This window comes from Brachycentrus maculatus, unplaced genomic scaffold, assembly GCF_059751285.1.
Source record: "Brachycentrus maculatus isolate JH-2025_06_01 unplaced genomic scaffold, ASM5975128v1 h1tg001874l, whole genome shotgun sequence".
NCBI lineage: Eukaryota > Metazoa > Arthropoda > Insecta > Trichoptera > Brachycentridae > Brachycentrus > Brachycentrus maculatus.
This window is the reverse complement of record NW_028282448.1, coordinates 21,740-41,002: the sequence shown is the minus strand read 5'-3', so window position 1 is coordinate 41,002 and position 19,263 is coordinate 21,740. Positions and strand designations below refer to the sequence as shown.

At 35.2% G+C, this 19,263-nt stretch overlaps 1 pseudogene; it reads right to left on the bottom strand.

The window, feature by feature from the left end:
• Positions 1-15,258: 15,258 nt before the first annotated feature.
• Positions 15,259-18,956, bottom strand: LOC148298560 (putative threonine--tRNA ligase 1, cytoplasmic pseudogene; annotated as a pseudogene).
• Between the last annotated feature and the right edge of the window lie 307 nt (positions 18,957-19,263).

The window sequence follows — 19,263 nt, the reverse complement described above, 5'->3', positions numbered from 1 at the left end:
CCAACCCCCCCCCAAACCCCAACCCCAACCCAACCCCAACCCCAACCCCAACCCCAACCCCAACCCCAACCCCAACCCCAACCCCAACCCCGAGCAGAATCTGTAATCTGCCTATTAAGATTATCAAATTATCAATAAATTTTTAATTGAGCAATTAATTGATTTATTATATAACGCGTTAACATATTTCGTCAGCATACATAGCATATCAGATATTTTGTCAATGAATTCAATGGATTATCATCTGTTTTGGCTATCTATGGACGGCAGATGAACTGAAGGGAACGATAAATTAAGTATCTATATCGCACGTTTGGGGTCTTTGATTTGATTGCCACTTAAATATATGTGAGTCAGGTTATTCCAATCTGCTTTACTCAGATACTCACATCCTTCATTCGTAATTTCATTGTTCCCTAAATATATGTGCTATTTACCTAATGAAAGATGTATCAGATTCTTCCAATCTGCTTTGCTCAGATGCTCACATCCTTCATTGGTAATTTGATTGCCACCTAAATATATGTGCTATTTACCTAATGAAAGATATGTCAGATTCTTCCAATCTGCTTTGCTCAGATACTCACATCCTTTATTCTTAATTTCATTGTTATCTAAATATATGTGCTAATTACATAAGTAAAGAACTTTCAGATTCTTCCAATCTGCTTTACTCAGATACTCACATCCTTTATTCTTAATTTCATTGTTATCTAAATATATGTGCTAATTACATAAGTAAAGAACTGTCAGATTCGGCATACTGCAGTGATTCGTCTTCAGTTTGAGTTGTTTATCGCCAATTTTACAACGACCGAAATTGATTTTGGTTGTTTTCATTATAATTTTTGGCAGCTGCAGACTTTCGACTTCTTTGAGGGTTGCGAAAAGGTGCTATGCTTTATTTCTATTCAGTTTCAGTGGAAGCTCTTCGATTGCGGCGCTGAGCTCTTTAAACTTTCTTTCCTCCGCTTCGTTTTTGGGTTTCCGAAGACTGACCTTTAATTATTGATTTTATTTTTCTATTTTGTGATTGTACTGTTTTAATTCTTCGATTATTTTTTATTTTGCGAGTGCTGATTCCTGCAATCTTTTGATTTATTCTTATTTCTGCATTACTTTTTATTATTCTCCGACGTCTGCACTTTTTACCGTGCTTTCTATCTTTTTCAGCCTCAGAAGCTCTGCGACTATCGGAGCAGTATCGATTGGCGATTCTTCGAATCTTTCGAGAGTTATGACTTTGCCTTCTGCGAATTTCTTCCAGAAAACGATTCTTCTTTCTTCGGTATCGACTCCGAAGTATTTGCCCTGCCGAAGGTATTCGAAGAATTGCTAGGCGCCTCCGAATCCTTTGAAAATAGGGTCTTCATGGGAGAGGCTGCAGACCAGCCTTTTGACTTCTAATCGTTCGATTGTAATCGATATAATGAGTCGGTAGGCATTAAGGGCATTAAGGTCGGTGTTGCGCTCTAGGATCAGCCGAAAATCATTGTCCGAATAAAGGGCAATTTCGGTTTTATCGTTGGAGCCTTAGTGCATTGTTTGTTTGTTTGATGAGTTGAGAAAGAATATAAGAAAAGAAAAATGCCGATAATTTAAATAAAATACCAAAGCATCTGTTTTGGTTCAGTGCACTATGACACTTTTGTAGCGATTCCGTGAAACTGTGCATTGCATTTATGTTTCATTGTAACGAATTCGAAGTCATTTGAGGAAAAGGCGCGCAATGCTCAAAGTGTTAAAAAATGCATCGATACTTTGCTCGAAATGAGTCTGAAACGAGCAAAATAATATTAAAATCATGAAAAATGCGTTGACATCAAAATGTGCTGCTGCGATCACACTTATTTCAACAGAATAACATAGACTTATCATACTTTCAGAGCAATGATAAATTTATTAATATAATTATGGGATTATTATTATTTATTATTGTTAATATTATTGATATTTGGAATTAATTAATCTGACATAAATCAGTTATTAATTATTATTTGCATATGTTTTGAATTTGAATATTAAATATTTCACAACTGTCATTTAATCGCTCTAATAAAATTTAATAAACGCATCGCAGGGTTAATTCATCAAATAGCAAATCTTTTTGTTCTCACAGCATCCAACAGCGCAACACCCAACGCGGACAACGCATCAAACGAAAAAATCAGCACATATACATTGCAGACGTAAACCACGGTTGATGAGACCTACTTCACAAAGATCGGCGAATTCATTTCGGGAGGCGAGCAGCAACAACCAAGGGGAATAACGTGTAAAACTATCAGCTCGAGGATATAATCATCTATAAGTACTTATTCTCCACGTTCAACGTATGCTTGTTTACGATTACGGTTACGATTACGACACTCGCTCGATCATCTCTGAATGTGAGAATGTGGATTCGGATCTATGCTACATTGGGGCGAGTCGACTCAAATAGGGGCAGAAGATAGGTTTAGTGGTTCAGATTGTAAACTAGGAAACTTTCAATGTGCAGCGCAATGGGTCAATCTCGAACACTTGAAACCCAATTCCGAGGCCGATTCGTGTTCGATGGCAGAGACACCACTCAACTCTTCCATCTATAGTTCTCAGATAAAGTCAGCTTTCAAGTAAATTCGCAAATCAACCAGCCCATAAATCAGTGTCCGAATTTGACCAATCGCAAGAAATAATATATCACAGGGTACCTACGCAACAAAAACTAGCTGGTCTATTTGGCAACCGACTTTGAAAATCACTTCAAACTCGTGAAGCGAGAAATAGATGCAGTTATCACAAGCAAGCCAATCGACCCTAAGAGTATCAAGAAAGAAAAGATTAACAACGTCCTCTCCCTGCAGTTCTAGCTTGAAAACGTGTCTCTAGTTAGTGTCCTGGATTTTCGAGTTTGCTTCAAAGTGTCGAATTTAATGAAATGAGAATGTGATTTCTCTCTGATTGCCTTCCAGGATTAGAATATTAGGATGCTGCCAACCAATACTGAGGTCCTTATCCGCAAATAAAATCAGTTTATCATGCACCCGAAAGGCAATCTCATTGTCGATCTCTTTAAATGCACTAGACAGCCTGGCATTAAGTATTCGAGGAAGCGAGAAGAATTCAATGATTCAAATTCTTATATTTCTGATGCGATTGGATTCCTGTCAAACATGGCATAGCAAAATTTCGTATTGGTTTTACTATATTTATCATTGTTATATTGTTATATTTGCAGCATAGTTCTCTTCGTATCTCTTCGTATAAATTATATTAACCAAATATAATCATAATGAGGTTGTCACACTCCCCCTCAGCGGTTAGTGGCCTATCCTTATCTCGATAATCATGCTAAGCTTTAAGTAGTCTTCTAATTCGAATGATTTCAGGTATTAGTAGGATGTTGGGATAGTTAGAGAACTATCATAGATGCCGTGATCGATGTTCTTATCTTCTTTTGAGCATGTCAAAGATTTTGCTGATATTAATCCATTGCTACAATATACAATCATACATTGTTTTCATCCTCGACTGTTTTGTTGTTGTTGGATAATTTCGAAAGCACAGAAAAATGACAACGCATATGATCAATAAAAGCCAATAAATGATTACACTATATTTATCAGAATGCAGAATAGTTACTAAACATAATAGACATATATAATTTATTATGTCATAGGGTTAAGGTTTCCTTCCAGTGGTCCGCCATAAACTGCCAGAAGCCAACTCCATACTACCAGGGCAGCTTAGACTCTCGGAGCCCTGTAAGCATATCCTCCCCAATGTGAAAGACATCGTTAGCATATCAGCATTAAACTCTAAGCTCGATCCCCCAAGCAGCATTCAAACTCTAAACAACGCCAACACCAACAGCACCACCAACCAAATTTTAACCCACTACTACAAACAGACAGCCCAAAATATTTCCAACATCCTCAAACTAAAACAGCAGATTGTGTATGTCAGCAACAATCATATCGAACATCTCCACGAACAAAATAATGAACCATACGAATAATAATAATAAAATCATTAACATTTCGGGTGTGTGAGGACTCGCCTCGATAAAACAACGAAGAATAACGAGCTTGTTGTTAAGAGAAGTGCTGGCGATTATCATGCGATTATTGATTAGATTTTAAATGTCTAAGGTGAGTGTTTGGAGTTTGATGATATGATATAGTCGGGCAATTTATGTTATGCTTTGAGACATGATAGGACGACGTATTTGTTGGGGCTTAGGTTGGACTATAATACTCTGTCATATGGTCAATGGTTTTACTTTAGAGTCACTCATAAGTAGAATGAGCTTTCACTTTCAACACAAAAACATGGGCTTTTTGCATGGCAATCTGCACATTCTCCATCATTATCACTATCACTCTCATCACAGTCACAGCCAGAACATACTAATTAATGCGACATTAAATCCACTCATAACCAAAACAAAAGCAACCTCGAAGGCAAATACTACAAATTCATGATAATAAACATGACAAAGAATGCAACAATGTTCGGCAAGGGTCTCAAAATATCCGTCTGCAGAAACGGAATTTGGAGAAAGTAGGGCATAGACATCCAATACTCCCCAAACTCCTTCATTAAAAACACAAACAACGCAAAAATTCATCACAACCATTACTTCACCCTCAGTTTCACACTTTACCTCGCACAATCATAAACTATCTATGTTGCCTACAACCAACCCTACACCTACTCCAAATATAACAAGCTTATTGATTAAATTCTGTTGTCTAATTCGCGCATCAGCCACCACTCGGATGCACTGACCACTACCCAAAAATATATGAAAAAGAAACAATAGCTAATTATAAACAAAAGTGTTATCTGCAACACTCCTTTAGGCAATAAAATATAGTGCATTACTATCACAAATAAATATCGACTAAAACCCCACAAAAAGACAAAACATCCCCCTTTCCATTACTACAAACAACAACAACACTAACACTAACTTTAATAAAACTATTGCTACGATCAGCATAACGAAGACCAGCAACAACAATTGACATAAGCAGAGTTATAAATTGCGCCAATGCAATAAAAGAAAGTGATCTTCATCATGGCACGCGCGCATCCAGTTGAAACAGCAGGCTCATTTGTCTTACAAGGAATCATCAATGCATTACTGCTTGGCCAATAACAAAATCAACTGCCAAAATACGAAAAGCAGCATTAACAATCTGAGCAGACTGCACTCCAACATTCAATTGCGCAATTACTCGACAATTATATTATCAAATTGATACCTATGGTGAACATTGATGGCGTAGTCGTTGGTAATAGTCGCTGCAATCTCTATGGCTATGACCTGAATCGACAATGGAAACAGCCGAACCCAGAGTATTGCTCATAAGTTCAATACATCAAACAGTTCATCTTGAAATATGTAAAAAAACTTAATCATAATGCCAGCACTGATCATAGAAATGATGAAAGGATTGCAATGGTCTTAGATTTGCATGGTCACTCAAAGAAAAAGAATGTATTTGCTTATGGTTGTCATAACTTTCTCGATCCTTATTCAACTCGCTAATTCCCATATTTGCTCTCCAAATTATGTCGCCACAGTTTCTTGTTTAAGTAATGCATCTTCAATCGCACGAATGATTCATATCTGAAATAGAAAGAAGGAACTGCACGAATGACATTATGGAGTTTATTAAAGATACCCAATGTCTTTACAATTGAGCATTCGTATTGTGGGGCAGATGATAGTTAGTATCATTACGATGAGAGCAGCTATGGAGAAATAGGGAGGGATATTGTTTAGGCTTTAACTATCTATTTCGCAACGGATGGGAAATGCAATACCGAAACCATGCCGAATTCATAAACAAAATAAAAAATGTAACCAAAACTGTCAAATGGCATTCCAAATAATGCATCACGTAAAAAAGGTGCATGCTAAATAGATCTTTCAATGCAAAGTAATGCTAAAATTTCAATGGATTAATCTCTGATGCAAATGAGATCGCATCTGCTGAAAGATTTGATGAATGATCCGAACAATATCAACGTGGGGCTCACAAACGAAGAGGAATCTGAATCGGAGGAAGAGGATCGTATACCAATCAATGCTAAAATTAATTATAAGAAGAAGAGCGCCTCTAAAAAGAAGACAGTAAGCAAGAACAAAATAAACATGACAAATCAACGGAATAACAACAATAGCAACATTAATAACAAAAATAACAACAATAGCAACATTAATAATAACATTAATAATAACAATGATAATAACATTTCAGGCAGAATAAAAACAGAAAACAATGCCACAATAAACACATCGAACAAATATCTAACCCCAATTAAAGCAAACACACAAACCTGCAACTATCGCCAATTCGATAGCATATATCGCAAACCAACATCAATGGGCCATTAACAGCACAAAAAGGATCTTTCCTCGACAAACTCCCTCTCACAAAGGATCTTCAAAAAGAAACATTACGAGTAGCTATTAGCATCAAATAGCCAGTCGCACAACAGGACTAATTACAACTGTAGCTACAACTACAACTGCGGTACTCGCAAGAATATCACCACTCTGTCAGTCATTTAAATTGGGAAATTTTATCATTAATAGGAGAATCCCCCGAGTGTCAGTACAGGTATTCGCATGACTACTATGAATACGATTGCTCACGTGAATGCCAATCGCACAGATAACAGTAAGAAGAATAAAAGTGTCAAAGATATTTGGAAGCCGCAGGCTAAGGCCAATCGCATCAATCTATCAATTGATGCTGATATTGATGCTGATATTGATGCTGATATTGATGCTGATATTGATGCTGATATTGATGCTGATCACAATTGTAATCACCATAGCCTTCACAATAACTTGTACAGCGACTAGATGATGACGACTGACCACAGAAATATCACCCGCCGTAACAATACCACAAATTATCTACATCCTTCCCTCAAACACAAACAAATCACGCAAAACACCACAAAGTTCAACTAACTCCTCCTTAAGATGAACTACAGCAGAAAAACAAACAACAAAGTTCCCATGTTGAAAAGGTAATACCAAAATAACAAATAAAAGTCGTATCAGCAGTATCTCAGTAAGCCATTTAAAGTACGCGTGGAACATAAATAATAGTGTGGCTATTAGAGGGGAGAGAAGTTTGGATGAAATGGTTATGGGCTGTTGCTGTTGAGATTTCATATTTATTGTTATTGTTTATTGTTATTGTTTATTGTTTATTGTTATTGTTTATTGTTATTGTAAGAACTTTAATTTCGATTAATGAATCAAGTTGATTTACTTTTCGCAATTGCATCACTCAAAACTGATAAAGCTCCATTTATCTGATTGATCAGGCCCTCTGATTGCACGTCGCCATTCTAATTGAATTGCGCTTCCGAAGAATCCACAGCTGGTTCCACTATTTTCATCTTTGCGTATTTTACCATTTGGTTTACGACGTGATTACTTGCATTTTTGCCTCCTTCTTTCCCTGTGCTTAACACCAATGCAATCTTCTCCTGGTTGGGAATGCCTGTTGGATATCCGAATGAGATCCAATCGTATCCATTTGTGAATGCTGCAGATGCTTTCAGATTATGTTAGGGAACTGCGAAGATTAAGCCATCGGCATTTTGCACCCTTGATCTTGCCTCTTGTATTTCTGCGGGGTAGTCGCCTTTGCCTTCAATCAAATCGAAGTTCAGGATCGGGAAATTGCCAATATCCAAAACTTCGATTTTTAAAGAAGGATTGTTAGCTCGGATACATGCACGGATGAGCCCGGATGCATGCGACGATTTTTAAAGTCCTCCTGAAATTGCGATGATATGATAGTTCATGCTGCTCTGTATAAAATTATGCAACAAATCTTTATCACAGATTATTTTATCAAGTGCATCAGAAATGTTTAAAAATCTGAATATGAATCTTAATCTGAATTGATATTTATGGATTATAAATATTTGCAAACGCAATAATATAATATGATTGTTCCATAAAAACCATTAGTATTTCACTCAGCTCTCATAAAAAATCAATTTTAATCTGAGGGTCCTTCATCTTCGTTTTTTATTCTTTTTATTCTTTTTATTCTTTTTCTTTTTCTTTTATGGAACATTTTGATTGCTCACATTGCCATTGTTATCTTTGTCATCTTTCGCTTCAATGCTTTTGTTTTATTCCACCTTTTCATTGTTATCTTTGTCATCTTTCGCTCCAATGCTTTTCTATTGTTCCACCTTTTCATTGTTATCTTTGTCATCATTCGCTCCAATGCTTTTCTATTGTTCCACCTTTTCATTGTTATCTTTGTCATCTTTCGCTCCAATGCTTTTGTTTTATTCCACCTTTTCATTGTTATCTTTGTCATCTTTCGCTTCAATGCTTTTGTTTTATTCCACCTTTTCATTGTTATCTTTGTCATCTTTCGCTTCAATGCTTTTGTTTTATTCCACCTTTTCATTGTTATCTTTGTCATCTTTCGCTTCAATGCTTTTGTTTTATTCCACCTTTTCATTGTTATCTTTGTCATCTTTCGCTTCAATGCTTTTGTTTTATTCCACCTTTTCATTGTTATCTTTGTCATCTTTCGCTCCAATGCTTTTCTATTGTTCCACCTTTTCATTGTTATCTTTGTCATCTTTCGCTTCAATGCTTTTGTTTTATTCCACCTTTTCATTGTTATCTTTGTCATCTTTCGCTTCAATGCTTTTGTTTTATTCCACCTTTTCATTGTTATCTTTGTCATCTTTCGCTTCAATGCTTTTGTTTTATTCCACCTTTTCATTGTTATCTTTGTCATCTTTCGCTCCAATGCTTTTCTATTGTTCCACCTTTTCATTGTTATCTTTGTCATCTTTCGCTTCAATGCTTTTGTTTTATTCCACCTTTTCATTGTTATCTTTGTCATCTTTCGCTTCAATGCTTTTGTTTTATTCCACCTTTTCATTGTTATCTTTGTCATCTTTCGCTTCAATGCTTTTGTTTTATTCCACCTTTTCATTGTTATCTTTGTCATCTTTCGCTTCAATGCTTTTGTTTTATTCCACCTTTTCATTGTTATCTTTGTCATCTTTCGCTCCAATGCTTTTGTTTTATTCCACCTTTTCATTGTTATCTTTGTCATCTTTCGCTCCAATGCTTTTCTATTGTTCCACCTTTTCATTGTTATCTTTGTCATCTTTCGCTTCAATGCTTTTGTTTTATTCCACCTTTTCATTGTTATCTTTGTCATCTTTCGCTTCAATGCTTTTGTTTTATTCCACCTTTTCATTGTTATCTTTGTCATCTTTCGCTTCAATGCTTTTGTTTTATTCCACCTTTTCATTGTTATCTTTGTCATCTTTCGCTCCAATGCTTTTGTTTTATTCCACCTTTTCATTGTTATCTTTGTCATCTTTCGCTCCAATGCTTTTCTATTGTTCCACCTTTTCATTGTTATCTTTGTCATCTTTCGCTCCAATGCTTTTCTATTGTTCCACCTTTTCATTGTTATCTTTGTCATCTTTCGCTCCAATGCTTTTCTATTGTTCCACCTTTTCATTGTTATCTTTGTCATCATTCGCTCCAATGCTTTTCTATTGTTCCACCTTTTCATTGTTATCTTTGTCATCTTTCGCTCCAATGCTTTTGTTTTATTCCACCTTTTCATTGTTATCTTTGTCATCTTTCGCTTCAATGCTTTTGTTTTATTCCACCTTTTCATTGTTATCTTTGTCATCTTTCGCTCCAATGCTTTTCTATTGTTCCACCTTTTCATTGTTATCTTTGTCATCTTTCGCTCCAATGCTTTTGTTTTATTCCACCTTTTCATTGTTATCTTTGTCATCTTTCGCTCCAATGCTTTTGTTTTATTCCACCTTTTCATTGTTATCTTTGTCATCTTTCGCTCCAATGCTTTTCTATTGTTCCACCTTTTCATTGTTATCTTTGTCATCTTTCGCTCCAATGCTTTTGTTTTATTCCACCTTTTCATTGTTATCTTTGTCATCTTTCGCTCCAATGCTTTTCTATTGTTCCACCTTTTCATTGTTATCTTTGTCATCTTTCGCTCCAATGCTTTTGTTTTATTCCACCTTTTCATTGTTATCTTTGTCATCTTTCGCTCCAATGCTTTTGTTTTATTCCACCTTTTCATTGTTATCTTTGTCATCTTTCGCTCCAATGCTTTTCTATTGTTCCACCTTTTCATTGTTATCTTTGTCATCATTCGCTCCAATGCTTTTCTATTGTTCCACCTTTTCATTGTTATCTTTGTCATCTTTCGCTCCAATGCTTTTGTTTTATTCCACCTTTTCATTGTTATCTTTGTCATCTTTCGCTTCAATGCTTTTGTTTTATTCCACCTTTTCATTGTTATCTTTGTCATCTTTCGCTCCAATGCTTTTCTATTGTTCCACCTTTTCATTGTTATCTTTGTCATCTTTCGCTCCAATGCTTTTGTTTTATTCCACCTTTTCATTGTTATCTTTGTCATCTTTCGCTCCAATGCTTTTGTTTTATTCCACCTTTTCATTGTTATCTTTGTCATCTTTCGCTCCAATGCTTTTCTATTGTTCCACCTTTTCATTGTTATCTTTGTCATCTTTCGCTCCAATGCTTTTGTTTTATTCCACCTTTTCATTGTTATCTTTGTCATCTTTCGCTCCAATGCTTTTCTATTGTTCCACCTTTTCATTGTTATCTTTGTCATCTTTCGCTCCAATGCTTTTGTTTTATTCCACCTTTTCATTGTTATCTTTGTCATCTTTCGCTCCAATGCTTTTCTATTGTTCCACCTTTTCATTGTTATCTTTGTCATCTTTCGCTCCAATGCTTTTCTATTGTTCCACCTTTTCATTGTTATCTTTGTCATCTTTCGCTCCAATGCTTTTGTTTTATTCCACCTTTTCATTGTTATCTTTGTCATCTTTCGCTTCAATGCTTTTGTTTTATTCCACCTTTTCATTGTTATCTTTGTCATCTTTCGCTTCAATGCTTTTGTTTTATTCCACCTTTTCATTGTTATCTTTGTCATCTTTCGCTCCAATGCTTTTCTATTGTTCCACCTTTTCTTTGTTATCTTTGTCATTCTTTTTTACAACATTTCTCTTTTAGCTCACTTTTTTATCCTTCTATCTTTTATCTTTACTTTTATTCTCTTTTTTACTTTTCTTCTTTGCAATCTTTTCATCCCCATTTTGACTCTACTTTCCATCATTTTTTTCATTGATTTCCTTTTTACTTTCCTTTTCATTGCTCTATCCGCCATCATTCTTTTCAGTTTTTTTGTTCTTTTTGTTCTTTTAAGCTTTCTTATCTTTATTATTGCTATTTTCAATGTACTTTTATGTTGTTTCTAACGATTAACTTTTTTCATTTTCATTTTTTATAGAATTCGATTTCTTGGCTATCAATGGGTTTTATTACATTTTCGCCCAAAGAAATGGCTATCTGCCAAACGAAATGTTATTTTGGTTTGTCATTTTGGAAGCTTTTATATCTTTACTATTGTTTTCAACGCCCTTTTATACCGATCCTAACGACGGTTTATTTGTATTTTCTAGATTTTTTGAATTTAATTCCTTGCTAAGAAATGGGTTGTATATTTTTTTTGTGGCTGACTATTTGTCAAAAGGACTGACGTATTATTTGATACTCTTGAGCTCATTGTTTCTCGGGCTTACTTTTTATTTTTTTTATTGTGGGCTCTACTATTAATTATCTTGATCTTTCTTTCTGGTTCGACATTACACAATATCACTCTGAGCTTTTCTTGAGAGCATTCTTTTTTCCACTTTCTATTTGATGATCTTCATATCCAATTTGGTGGCTTTCACTTAATTGAGCTTGCTTTTGAACAATTTTTCAAATTTCTTGAGTTTGTGTGCGCACTTATCGCACTCTAAACATAGGCTCGATCGATGGAGTTATGAGTCTTACATCTTAAATTAATATTGAAATTCATTGTTGTTGATTAAACTAATAAAGAAAGATATGACAATTAACTCCAATTTATATAGTCATAGCCATAGAGTCATCATCTATATAGCAATTTTTAAAATAAAATATCGACAGAATGCTGTAACAAATATTAGATGATCAACAAGGCTCGGCCTTATTAGAGCGATTTAGAAGCAATGTGCGGCCTTGAGAGAATGAAGTTTGATTTTAATATTCTCTTTCTCTTTTTGAGCCTATTAATAGCGAGATGTCAATTTATTTGTAAAAATACTTTTTATGTTTGAAGAGGTAAATCAGGCTGCCAACTTCTCATGGGATAAAATGACCTCCTATGCCAAAGAATTTGAGATAGAGGGCGATAGGGCAACTAAAATCAACCCTGATCGCTCATGGTATCAGCTGACAAGCCTTAATCCCTTGCAAAATCTACTAAGTCATCTCTCACTTTCCAGATTGAGAAGTATGGCTAAAAGGGCTCTTACATGACAGTGGGAATTGTGACAGAAACCAAGAAGTTCAGCAAAGACAGTGAGGATGAAGAATCGGCTTTCTATGTCACCTCCCAGAAATTTCATCAAGGCCACATGCATGTTGATGAAGAAGAAATTGAACCAAAGAGCACAGATCTGTTCGTTGTTGCTGGAGGTGAATTGCTCATGGAAGTAGATTTGTAAAAATTTATCCTGACCTTCGACAATGGCAATTGAAGAATTTCCCACCCGCTAAAGAACCAGAATTGGAGATCGAAAGACATTTATGTATTTATTCAAGTCTTCGAGAAAGGAGGTTATATATCTGTTGTCAAATGATAGTGCGTTCTTGATTGAAATGCATTTGCTCTAAACTACACTAATAAGATCTATGATGTCATATTTTAACTATTTAATAATTCAAAGGCCTTCAATTGTATTTATTATACAAAGGCTACTTTAACCGAAACTAAATATTTATTGTAAATCTTGAATGATTGTATTTTTATATACAGAGAGATTAAATCATTCTTCTTATTATTATTTATTCTAAGACTGTTGGCTCCTGCTTTACTAATAGCTCGAAACTGGAACGCCTTGCTTCATGAAATCCCAGGCCACAGTCGATATTATGCTGAATTTGGGGCTTTGGAATGTTTTTATTTTTGTGGGAGGCGAGTTTTCAGGGCTCGTTATAATTTATTGATATTCACATCGAATCTGATTTGTGGTAGAGTTATCCAAGCCATTGTTCATAAGTAAAATTAAGGATTGTGTGTGATTTGCTTTATATGGGCTTTTTTTGAATTTCTGGGCGATCACCTTAGCAGTCGAATAGTTCAATTTATATTTTTGTGCTGCCTCAAACATAAAGCAATACGTATACCTTTTTGACGCTCATACCATAGTCGAACACTTCCTCAAGAAAAGATTTTCGAAGAGCCTGTGAAATTTTGGATCCTCTGAGTATTTTGCTTCGAATTTCAGTCTACTTACACATAAATATTCTTTTCTGAAATAATAGCCAAAACGCACATAAAAAGAAACCTAAGAACAAAAACCTAAGAGAATCACAACCCCCCTAAATTCATATTTTCAAGATGCAACATGCTGAGTCGGATCAATATAATACGAACAATGTTTATACTTTAGCAGTTTGGCCATCTTTGATTTTTACCTTTAAATCTATATATCCGACGACATAAAATCGTTATGAGATGCCCAGATTGAATATTTAGAGTATATATAATTATTCTCATTCTATTTATAGCCAGCAATCGGATAGTATGATCGAGCAGTATGATGTATTTGATTATTGATATATTTTATTGGAGGTCTATTGCATCATTTTTAATAGTTTCTTTTGGTGTCATGATAGAAATCTTTGATTTTTGAGACTATGTGATGCTTCTTGTTATAGTGGTAAGCTCTTCTTCCTAAATATAGCAGGCCAAGCACTCCAATCAAACACCATACATTTCGATGCTCTTCGTAAGTGTCAATTAATTATTGTAGATGTCCTGCATAAGTGAATCTATCTCTGAATAATATTTGTGGCTAGAGGAAGAATACGCCTTCGGTTGTTATGCCGATTGTTCCTAAAGCCATTATCGAACTTCCAACAGATATTCCACTTTCAACTTCGCGTTCTCCAATATGGAGGCCTTTAATGCCCTTTTATCTATTGTCCCGAAAGAGAAGCGAGCCAACTGACCGAAAGTAGGAGTATATCAGAGTTTGGAATTTTTCAGTGAAGTTGAGCCGACGTTTGTTATTTTACCATTTGCTAATGGTTAGAGATTTATCGTAACGAGAAGATATGTAGTTCACGATGAGTATTTTAGACTTTTCCTTATTTTGGCTGAGATAGAAATTCTCATTAGCATCTACAATGGCCCTTGGCAGTACATTTTTCAACACTATGTTCTGTTCAGCCTTTCCATTGAAATCATCATTCGAATAAATTGGTTCTTTGTATCCGAGATGAAAAACATATTGCTGTTTTTTTTTTGAATCTGTAATTGCCTTATTTCGTGGGTCTTTGCCGTTGAATTATACCTGGCCTTCCACAATAACGACATCATTCTTTATCAAAGGATCTGCCAGAGATTTAATTGGCGTCGTTTTAATTTGATCAAATGTCTTTTGATTTTAAGTAAGATTTTTTTGAGAGGAGTATGCTTTATATAAAGCTAATCCTGTCAAAATAGAAACTAAGCCAGTTGTGAAATAATGAACCTATGTCAACTCCATTTAAGTTTGATTAATGTGAATCTTATGAATTATTTAGATCTTAAAATTAGTCAAATATCTATCTATAGCAATTTATTAAAACTTTCATTTAATTTACTTTTTTCAATCAAACTTAAATGAGTTTTATTCAACTTCACTTCTTCTCTTCGATTTTGGGGCTTTAAACTCGGAGAACATAGCCAAGACTTCTTGAATTTTGAAAGTTCCCATTGGCTTATCTTCATCTCTTTTTCTTAGGGTCATGGTTCCGTCTTCGAATTCTTTCGCGCCGATCACGCCAGTGAAGTTGTATGCTTACATTTGAGCATTTCGGACTTTCTTGTCAAGTTTATCACCACTTTTATCTGTGCTTACACTATATCCTTTCAAAATGAAGGCATTTTCAATCTTATCTGCATATTGATACTGATCTTTATTCATTGGAATGATCTTCAATTGTCTCGGTGATATCCAGAAATCCCATTTGCCGCCGGTGTGCTCGCAAAGAATAGCAATGAATCTTTCAAGCGATCCAAAAATAGCCCGATGAATAATAACAGGCCTTTCAAATCCATTTTTAAGTGGTTGAATTACACCGTATTCTAAATTACAAAAAGGATTTACTTTACTACAATTTTGATAGATCTTCAGTCAGCTGACCCAGATGGCCTACAATAGGAGCATCGTCTTTATTTTATTCGGTTTCATTCGCTTTTCCCTTGGCATTATTCCCTTCATGGGCCTAATTCTGCTTACCTTCTTACTACTTCTTTTTTCGCTCCATTTTTTATTTGCGCAATGCTTCTCTTTCTTCAGGGGTGATTTATACTTTCTCTTTATTTTTTTTATCCTTATCTTTTCCTTTTCCTTTCCCTTTTTCTTATTTGACTTATTTTTCTTCTGTTTCTCCCTTTTGGTGTTCTTATTTCTCTTAATGATGTTCTACTTAATTCACAGCTTTTCCTCTGAATTGCAGATTAAATCTTTGAGGAAGTTGGAAATCAAGCTGAATTGTCCCGCATTGATGTTCTCTTCCAAATATATCAAATAGTTTGACATCGATTTTAGGACCATAAAAGGCTCCATCTCCAGGGTTAATTTTATACTACTTCCCAAATTTGTTCAAAGCAATTGTGAGCTGTTCCTCTGCCTTTTACCATTCTTATTTCTCTCCAAGGTATTGTTCTGGCCTAGTTGAGAGCTCAAGCACATACTGGAAGCCAAAGACAGAATAAATATAATCAAGGAGATCCAACACTCCTAAGATCTCCTGTTCGATTTGATTCGAAAGGCAGAATATATGTGCGTCATCTTGCTGGAATCTACGGACTCTCGTCAGACCACTTAAAGCTCCATGTAACTAATTACGATGTAACACACCAAAATCAGCGAAACGTATTGGCAGATCCCTATACGATCTCTGAATCAAACCAAACATAATGCAATGGCCAGGACAGTTCATTGGTTTCACACCGATTTCTTCATTTTATTGGTTGATCCAAAAAATGTTTTACTTATATTTGAAATAGTGACCACTTATTTTCCAAAGCTCTGAACTATAAATATTTGGAGAGATGACTTCACTGTATCCTCTGATTTTATATTACTCACGCATCAGATCGACCAACCTGTTATAGATAAGAGTGCCATGAGGGTAGAAGAGGGCCGATCCTGGGGAGAGAGTAGTGAAATGGAAGAGATCTTGCTTAGGACCGATATTTCTATGATCTCGTTTTGCTAATTATTATTGGACTTTGAGATATTCTACCAAGAGGGACTCTTTAGGAAATGAGATTGCATAAACTCTTTGCAAATCGTCATTTTATTTTTTACCCAGCCAATAAGCGGAAGAATTTTTTGTTACTTTGAATCCTTTGATGAAGTTTGCATTAGGAAGATGAGGGCCAGTGCATAAATCAATGAGATTACCACATCTGTAAGCAGATGTTAGCCCTTATTATGGGATTTTGCTTTGAATTAACTGCTTTTTGAAAGGGTTATAGTCAAACATTTCAAGAGCTTCCTGTTTAGTGAGAACAATTCTTTCATATGGCTGCTTTTATTGTGAATATTTCTTAACTTCCTTTTCGATTTTCTCATAGTCGACCTGAGTGATTTTTTGATTTCCCATAAATGAGTCATAAAAGAATCCACTATCAAGTGGAGGTCCATGGCATAGCCACGCTCCATAGTTATTTTAGAGGCTTTGACCTAGCAAATGAGCGCTTGAATGCCAAAAGACTTATGATCCTAATTTATCCTCGAACTTCACAAACTAGATTTCGCAATCTCCCTAAAGAGGCCGAGTCATGTCATAAAGCTCAAAGTCATTCCCATGGTTTTGTTCTTCTTCCGCTTCTGCACTCGTCAACCCTTTGCTGAAAGGCGACTAATACTTCTTGGAATATTTGATTTTGGAAACAATAGATGCTTCGGCTAGATTCTTTGAAATTCCTTTGGCAATCACAAGCGGAGTTGTCTCAAAAGCAGCCCCTTTTATTTATTTTCCGTCCTTTAACTGAATAAAATTCTATGAACCTTAATGGTAATCTCATGTTTCTCAAGGTTCTGGATAATGTTATCAATTTTTTTCTTGATCAAATCAAACATTTAGTGCCTACATCAAAACATATATACCTCTGCTTTAAAAATGCAGGCTTGCCATGAAATTAAAATCCTTGTCCGACTTTAATTGCTTCGGTGATGAGCGGCCCTTCCGCTTACTTGGTTCTTTTGCCTTCCATACAAAATCTGTTGTAATTAATAATGCGTTTGAGCAATTGCATGGTGGATATTTAATTGATAATATATTCGATTTCTTTTATATGGAGGATATTAAGGATATGAATGAAGGATATGCATCAATTTGAAGCACCACAAATAAAATTTATATTAAAAATTCAGAACTTTGTAAGATTTAAGATTAGGCTTCCCAGGTGCACTAAATGTAACAGATGCCATGTAAAAACTACAAATATAATTGACAGTCAACAAAGTCCCAGCGTCGTGATAAACCTATGCTTATCCTTCTCGTAAGAATTTGATGTTATGGTTCAATGAACTAATTGAAAGATGCGCTCAATTGACTGAATGGTCCACTTCTTTAATAACTCCAAAGTCTCGAAATCTCCCAAAGGAATATAAAGGCTATCATTGGAATAAGATTAATTGCAGTTTTAATTTCAGTAAGAACTTTTGAGATAATCATAATACATTTTTCGAAATTGATAAATAATCAATCATGCATTATATACGTTGAGATAATTTTGGGTTTTCCAAGATTATCTTCTGGCATTTTTGATTTTAAAAATCTTTCGAATTTTTCGAATTATTCGGCTATATTTTTGGTAGTACCATCAATCGTTGCTCGTGTAACGACTTTTTTTGATTCAACTTCAGGCGCTACATGTGCAAATTCCAATGCTCTGGTAGTATCAAGCACTTTCCGCGTAGCGACTGTCCTCACTCCTTCAACTTCAGTTATTTCATGGGAAAATCCTAATGGAATGTAAACATAAACAAAAACAGATTATTGGGCTGACACTGATATGCGTTCGGCTTTCTGTTTTGGATTATAAATAAGGAGTTACCCCGCTTGGTGTCGGCTCATGCACTTTGGGAAAATAAGAATTTATGTCCCAATATGGTTGTCTTCATGTTTCTAATCTTGATGTTCAAGGAATTTGCCATTCTGATAGCGGATTACCCTCCATTTTCCGAGCTTGTTTTAGTTTAATAATGGCAAATGAAGTGCTCCATCAGTAAAGGCAAATATATACTCAGACTTCCGGATTGTTTAGTCCAGCAATCGCTGTCCTTTTTCGCCATAATCTGAAGGTTTCCAGGAATCCTGATAATAAAAATAGGGCTGAAATGAAAATGGCATAGTTGTCACAACCGGCTCGTCGCTTTATCTGCTCGGGATCATTCTGATCTTTATTTGATGGATATAATAAAATAGAGGAGTTTTATTGGATCCGCAAAAATATCTTGAAGATGCATTAGTATATTTAAATAGACAGCTCGATTCCCATAATTCCAAACAATCACAACTGTATATAATATAGTTAATCGAGTTTACTTGAATAGATCGGATAAGATATGCGGCACATTCGAATCAAACTATTGGGCATTCTCTGTACATTTTTCTGTCTTATTTCAATTTGTTGGTCAACTTAGGCTCCAAGCATTCCTATTTCTCCGAAGCTTCCCAGCACTCCAAAATAAATGCATTCGAAAACACTTATAATTGGTGGCAGTCGCTACATTTCATCTGACTCCAAATAGAATACCTTTAAGATTGGTAGTATCCTTCCCGGGAACTCCATTGTTGTAATCCTCAAAGAAACTGTCAATAGTGTAATCACCAAATTCAACAAAGTCATAGTTACCATTGGCTTCAAAAATAAAATAAAACAATGTTAATTCACATATTTATCTGACCTATGTGTGCTCGATCTGAAATAGTAGCACAATGCCAATGAGTCAGAGCAACCTTCTGTCTCATTGAAGTGCGAGTCTGCATGCGAAATAAATTGGGAAGCCTACCAAAGTTCGAGCAATCCGTTAAAAGATGGTAAAATCAGCGAACTTTATACCCTATAATCCTAGAATAAATAAACAATGATAGGCAAT